Here is a 6,957-nt window from a genome sequence, read left to right on the forward strand (position 1 = left end):
CAGGAGTAAAAATCAAGAGAAACAACAGATAGCAGAAACAAACCCACACCCACTTCTGGAAGTGAAATTATCAGGGACATATTGTAAATAAGTTTTTTAATGTAAATTACAAACTTGAACATATTTGAAGGAAATAATAGGCTCTAAAAAATCTAGCGGATATGAAAAAGAACCAAATAAAGCTTCCAGAAATAGAACACATAGGAACTGAAATTAAACACAATGGAGTTTCACAGACAAGTTTAAGGGACTTCCCTAGTTGGGAGAAGATGAGAGGCAAGGCCTTCAATGGAAAGGAACATTAGGCTTGGAATAATTGGAATTGTGGGTGATGAGTGGGAGGAAAGGAAATTAAAAAGCTGTATGAATTGGACCTCTAAGAGCTTTAGGAATCTCAAAGATGTCAACTATTTTGATAACCATAGTAGCATTAGCATCGGCACTAGGGCCATTTCCTCTTGCACCAGACGCCAGAACTTTTTTGAGAAAAGTGATGGAAGGGGGAGGCACTACCAGCTTTTACTGTCATTTAGAAGTAGCGCCCTGTCTATAAATTCCAACTGCAACCCAGAACAAGAAAGAATAATTGGCAAACTCAGGAATTATTCTTGAAAATCAACTCTAATTAAATGAAGGCTACTTGTATTTTCTAATTTTATAGTTTGAAAATTGAAGCCTGGAATTCAGGTTTATGAAATTTTTTTCAGGAAGTGAGGCTTCTTATCAAAGTGAAAGGTTACAGGAATGAATAGAAATAGACATCTGTAGGGAACCTCAAATATCTGAGACAGGTCTCAGTCAATTTAAAAGTTTATTTTGCCAAGGTTAGGGACACGCCCATGACACAGCCTCAATATGTGTAAAATGTACACTAGTTGCGTCCTCCGGTAAGATGGGACAACTTGAAGTGGGGGCTTCCAGGTTAGAAGTAGATTAGAGACAAAAGGTTACATTCGTTTAAGTCCTTGATCAGCCTTCCACTGAGTGTACAATTCAGTCTGCCTCAGTGAATGTGCATTTTTACATAAGCAATAGGTGAGAGGAAGCAATCAGATATACATTGTCTCAGGTGAGCCTCCCAGGGATGACTTCGAATAGAATGGGAGGCAAGTTTGCCTTAACCAGTTCCCAGCTGACTTTCCCCTTTCGCTTAGTTATTTGGGGGTCCCAAGATTAATTTTCCTTTCACACATCAAAGCTCAGAGTCATAAAACTTGGCACTTGGGGAAAAAACCCCAGAGCAACTGTAGTACAATCCCTTCACTTACAGAAGAAGCAACTAAGACCTAGAGAAAATGTGGCAGCCCCAGATTACAGGCAACCTCCTAACTTCTAATTTGATACTAAAGCAATACAATCAACCAAAGCAGTCTCCCTTGGGTCAGTTTTATAAAAACAAACAAATAAATAAAGTGAATGTTGTAGGTGAGATTGTGAACAGCAGATCATCTGGTGAATGGTTGAAAATCAAAATATAAAGAGACGAGGGCTGGTTTCAGTAGAGGGGAGGTGAGCCTACCAGGAAAGGCTTGGAGGAGATGAGCCTTGAAGCACGCCCTAAACATAGTATCCACAGACAGGATGTGATGATGAGAAAAGGCACTTGAGGCAGGGGAAATGTCATAAGCCAAGACCATGAGGTGGGAGCAGATGCAGACTGGCTTGTGGCTTGGTGGATACATTTACTCAACAAGCATTTACCAAAGGCTGGTCATGGGTTGGCACAGCACAGGCGCACTGGATACAGTCCCTGCTCTCATGGAGCTTACAGTCCAGTGGCCTGGGGAGATGAAGGAGGGAGATGGGACAGTCAGTAGGAGTTCAAATATCAAGCTGTTGAAGAATTTTTGAAATGTTCTGGGGAGGAGCAGGACATCAGCAAAAGGGTTGGGAGAATAATCAGGGCAGTGACCTGTCTTTCAAGCAGAGTCCTCAGGAAGTGGGAACCATCAATGCTGTAGTGTCAGGGATGGATGAACCCCAGAGGCTCTGCACCTGCCTCCCAGTCCATGCTTCATTGCAAGGTTGCAGTTAGGACTGAAGGTCATGGATGCACCAGCACCAAGCTCCTGATAAGCACTCACTTAATAGTGGCTATCATTACCGTGACTGTGGGAACTTCCTGCCTCTCAGAGCCTTTTTAAACCAAGTTATTCTTCCAGGACACAGACCAAATGGGAAACAACTACTTCAAAGGGCTGGAATTGTGGGTGCTTTGTGTTTTTTTCTTTATACTTCTCTATGCCTTACAAGTTTTTCTACCTTAAATATACACTACTTTTAGAATGAGAAAAAAATAATTATAACAGCTTTTTTTTTTTTTTTTTTTTTTGAGACAGAGTCTCACTCTGTTGCCCAGGCTGGAGCACAATGGCACGATTTCGGCTGACTTCAGCTTCAACCTCTGCCTCCCGGGTTCAAGTGATTCTCCTGCCTCAGCCTCCCAAGTAGGTGGGAGTACAGGCGTATGCCACCACGCCTGGCTAATTTTTTATATTTTTAGTAGAGACAAGGTTTCACCATGTTGGCCAGCCTGGCCTCAAACTCCTGACCTCAGGTGATCCACCTGCTTTGGCCTCCCAAAGTGCTGGGATGACAGGCCTGAGTCACCTAAAACAGCTTTTTGTAAGGTATCTACTTAAACTACTGATATTAACCATGGGTATCAAATGTACTGATATAAAAAGATATCCACAATATATATTACTGAGTGGGGAAAAAGAGCAAAGGAGCTATGGGGCAAAGCATGTACTGCAGTCGCGTTATTGTAAACAACCTTATGTATATGTATTTGTATATACAAAACATTCCAGGCCAGGCGCGGTGGCTCACGCCTGTAATCCCAGCACTTTAGGAGGCCAAGACGGGTAGATCACCCACCCGACGTCAGGAGTTCGAGGCCAGGCTGGCCAACATGGTGAAACCCGTCTCTCCTAAAAAAAAAAAAAAAAAAAAAGAAAAACCATAAATTAGCCAGGAGTGGTGGTGCCTGCCTGTAGTCCCAGCTACTTGGGAGGCTGAGGCAAGAGAATCACTTGAACCTGGGAGGCGCAGGTTGTAGTGAGCCAAGATCATGGCACTGCACTCCAGCCTGGGTGACAGAGTAAGACTATTGTCTCAAAAAAAAAAAAAAAAAAAAAAAGTTCTGGAAGAGCCTACACTGAACTCTGGGGGCGGGGTGGAGTTTTGCTTTTCATACTCTTCCATAGTGTTTGAACATTTGCAACAAACGTGTTGGTCTTGCAATTTTTCAGCCAAAAAAACAGATACTAGGTATCACTTAGGGATTTATTGTGTGCTGGATACTTACTAAGCACATTCCTTCTCATTCCTAGTGGCTTCTACTGTTTTCCTGTTCTGGGACCACAGGGAACAAGACCTGTCTACTAGATGGACCCTTTCTCAGGCCCCCTGGATCTTCCTTTCAGGGTCTGCACCTCCTCCAGGAGGGATCAGGATTTGAAGCCAGAGACGCCATGAGGTTATTTTTCTGTCTCCTCTGTGTCTCTGTCCAGCTTTCTTGCTGGGAGACATGTTTGAGATGGAGATAGTGACAGGGAAAGGAGCTTCAGGGGGCCATGGCACGTCCTGTCTGGAGCGAGCAGGGAACTGGAATGGGAGAGGATTAGGGAGGCACCCTCCCTTCCACCCTGGGCGCTCACCTCTGGCCAGCAGTCCCACCAGGCTTGCTTCCTCTCACCCTGCCCAGCCCAGGAAGGAGGAGGTGGAAATAATTAACACCTACATGGAAACTCTTTCACACAGGTTGTGAACTCCTCCAGAAATTTGCATTTTAAACCCTTGGTGGCTAATTGTGGAATGCAACGCTTTGTCTGGCCTGAAAAGAAGGGCAGGCAAAGGAAATCAGGTGAAGAGAGGAGGGGGTCCTCTTTGTGCTGGGGTGTGTGTGTGTGTGTGTGTGTGTATGTGTGTGCTGGGGGTGCAAACATTCTACTTTCAAGCCTGGTGCAGATAAAAAAGCTGAGTTGAGGGGGTGGGGCTGTCACCCAGAACAGATGACTTCCTCCCCACTCTCCACAAGGTTTCTGGACATGAACTCCGTTTCCAAGTCACCAGCCTGCCTGTAATCTGGGGCTGGTGCCCTGGCCCAGGTGGCTGGCCTATGTGTGAAGAAACAGGTCTGAGCCTGCTTTGAGGGGCGGGGGACTCCAGAGAGGAGTGACCCAGCTTGAGCTGGAGAACTCGTCAATTATTAATTAATTAATTTTTTTTTTTTTTTTTTTGAGACGGAGTCTCACTCTGTCACTCAGGCTGGAGTGCAGTGTTGTGATCTCAGCTCACTGCAACCTCTGCCTCCTAGGTTCAAGCGATTCTCCTACCTCAGCCTCCCGAGTAGCTGGGATTACAGGCACGCGCCACCATGCCCAGCTAATTTTTGTATTTTAGTAGAGGCAGGGTTTCACTGTGTTGGCCAGGCTAGTCTCAAACTGCTGACCTCAAGTGATCCACCCTCCTCGGCCTCCCAAAGTGCTGGGATTACAGGTGTGAGCCACTGTGCCCGGCCTAATTAGTTTTTAAGTAAGTAAAATATGCATGAAAAATTCCAAAGGTTCAGAAGTGAAAACCAAGTTTCCCTTTTAACCCTAGTTCCCATGTTCTTCTCTCTATATATATAAATACACGTATGTATAAATATGTATATATGTATATGTGTGTATTTACATTTGGGCAGTCTATACAACACACTCTTTTCTTTTGAGATGGAGTCTTGCTCTGTCACCCAGGCTGGAGTGCAATGGCATGATCTTGGCTCATTGCAACTTCCACTCCCTGCATTTAAGCGATTCTCCTGCCTCAGCCTCCCAAGTAGCTGGGATCACAGGTGCACATCACCATGCCCGGCTACTTTTTGTATTTTTAGTAGAGATGGGGTTTTGCCATGTTGGCCCGGCTGGTCTTGAACTCCTGACCTCAAGTGATCTGCCTGCCTCAGCCCCCCAAAGTGCTGGGATTACAGGCATGAGCCGCTGTACCCGGCCACAACACAGTCTTAATTATCTTGTTTTTTTCCACAAAGCAATGCTTTTCAGGCCTGCTACTTGTAAGATCTTGTTAATGTGATTAATTTCCCTGTGCTCAATCTTCTCATCTGTAAAACGGGAGATAATAGATATATTTCCCTCATAGGGCTGCTGTGAGAATTAAATGAGTTAACGCATGTAAAATCATCATGTCAGAGGCCAGAGTGACTCCATCTTGAATAGGGGCTGAGTAGGATAAGGATGAGACCTGCTGGGCTGCATTCCCAGGAGGTCAGTCATTCTTAGTGACAGGATGAGACAGGAGGTCAGCGAGACTGCTATCACAAATTATGGGTCATAAAGACCCTGCTAATAAGATAGGATGCAGTAAAGAAACTGGCCACAGCACACCAAAACCAAGATGGTGACCTCTGGTCGTCCTCATCGCTCATTATATGTGAATTATAACACATTAGCTTGCTAAAAGATACTCCCACCAGTGCCACCACAGTTTACAAATGCATGGCAAGTTGTAATGAAAGTCACCCAATATGGTCTAAAGGGGGAGAAACTCTCAGTTCCTGGGGAAATCCCTGCCCTTTTCTCAGAAAACTCATGGATAATCCACCCCTTGTTTAGCATATAATCAAGAAATAAACATAGAAATAGCCAGCAGCCCTCAGTGGTATTCATCTATGATGTAGCCATTCTGTTGTTTCTTTACTTTCTGAATAAACTTACTTTTACTTTACTCTATGGACTTGCCCCAAATTCTTCCCTGGGCAAGATTCAAGAACCCTCCCTTGGGTCTGGATCCAGAACCCTTTCTGGTAACAATTAGATCAGTGATTGGCATGCAGAGAGCTCTAGAAAAGTGTCAGCTATTGTTATTATTGTGGGAATTGAAAAAGTAATAAAGAATTAACCCCAAGATCCTGAATTTTTGTGTTTTAAGATGTATAAGGGCCGGGCACGGTGGCTCACGTCCGTAATCCCAGCACTTTGGGAGGCCGAGGCAGGCAGATAAGGAGGTCAGGAGATTGAGGCCACCTTGGTTAACACGGTGAAACCTCGTCTCTACTAAAAATACAAAAAATTAGCCGGTGTGGTGGAGGGCACCTGTAGTCCCAGCTACTCGGGAGGCTGAGGCAGAAGAATGGCATAAACCCGGAAGGCGGAGCTTGTAGTGAGTCAAGATCATTCCACTGCACTCCAGCCTGGGTGATAGAGCAAGCCTCTGTCTCAAAAAAAAAAAAAAAAAAAAAAAAAAAGGATGTATAAGGTGTGTGTGTGTGTGTGTGTGTACGTGTGTATATGTAGAGAGAGAGCTTTAATGTTATAGGAAAAACTGGTGATTGATTCTGAGATTCTAATCTGGAAATTGGGATATTAACATGATGAAAATATAACAATAACCACAACAACAACAACAAAGTTCTATTTACTGCCTGCCTACTATGTGCCCGGTGCTGTTCAGGTCTTTGACATACCTTGGTTAATGCCTGCAACAAAACTTTTACTAGTGAGTATTTTTATTCCCAGGGTATAAATGAAGAAACAGAAAGTCTGGTAAATTAGTAACAGATACACAGTAAAAGAATAGAGACTTAGTCCTTTATGTTTCCTGTTGATGTCAATCACATAGTGCAACAGCAATCATGACTAAGTGCAGATCAATGCTGTGTATTTTATCAGAGTCCACACTGTTCTCGTTCCTGTGGCATGGTCTGTGCTTAAAGAGAATGAAAATAAGTAGGGGAATGAGTGACCTCAAACTTCATCAATACCTCATTTGTTGATATTCCACAGTATGTGATTTTAAGGTAGTCATTGAAGCTGTTCTTTCTAAAATGAAATACTATTTTCTCTTTCTTTCTTTCTTTCTTTCTTTCTTTCTTTCTTTCTTTCTTTCTTTCTTTCTTTCTTTCTTTCTTTCTTCCTTCCTTCTTTCTTTCTTTCTTCTTTCTCTTTCTTT

The sequence above is a fragment of the Chlorocebus sabaeus genome, chromosome 9 (genome assembly GCF_047675955.1).
Source record: "Chlorocebus sabaeus isolate Y175 chromosome 9, mChlSab1.0.hap1, whole genome shotgun sequence".
NCBI lineage: Eukaryota > Metazoa > Chordata > Mammalia > Primates > Cercopithecidae > Chlorocebus > Chlorocebus sabaeus.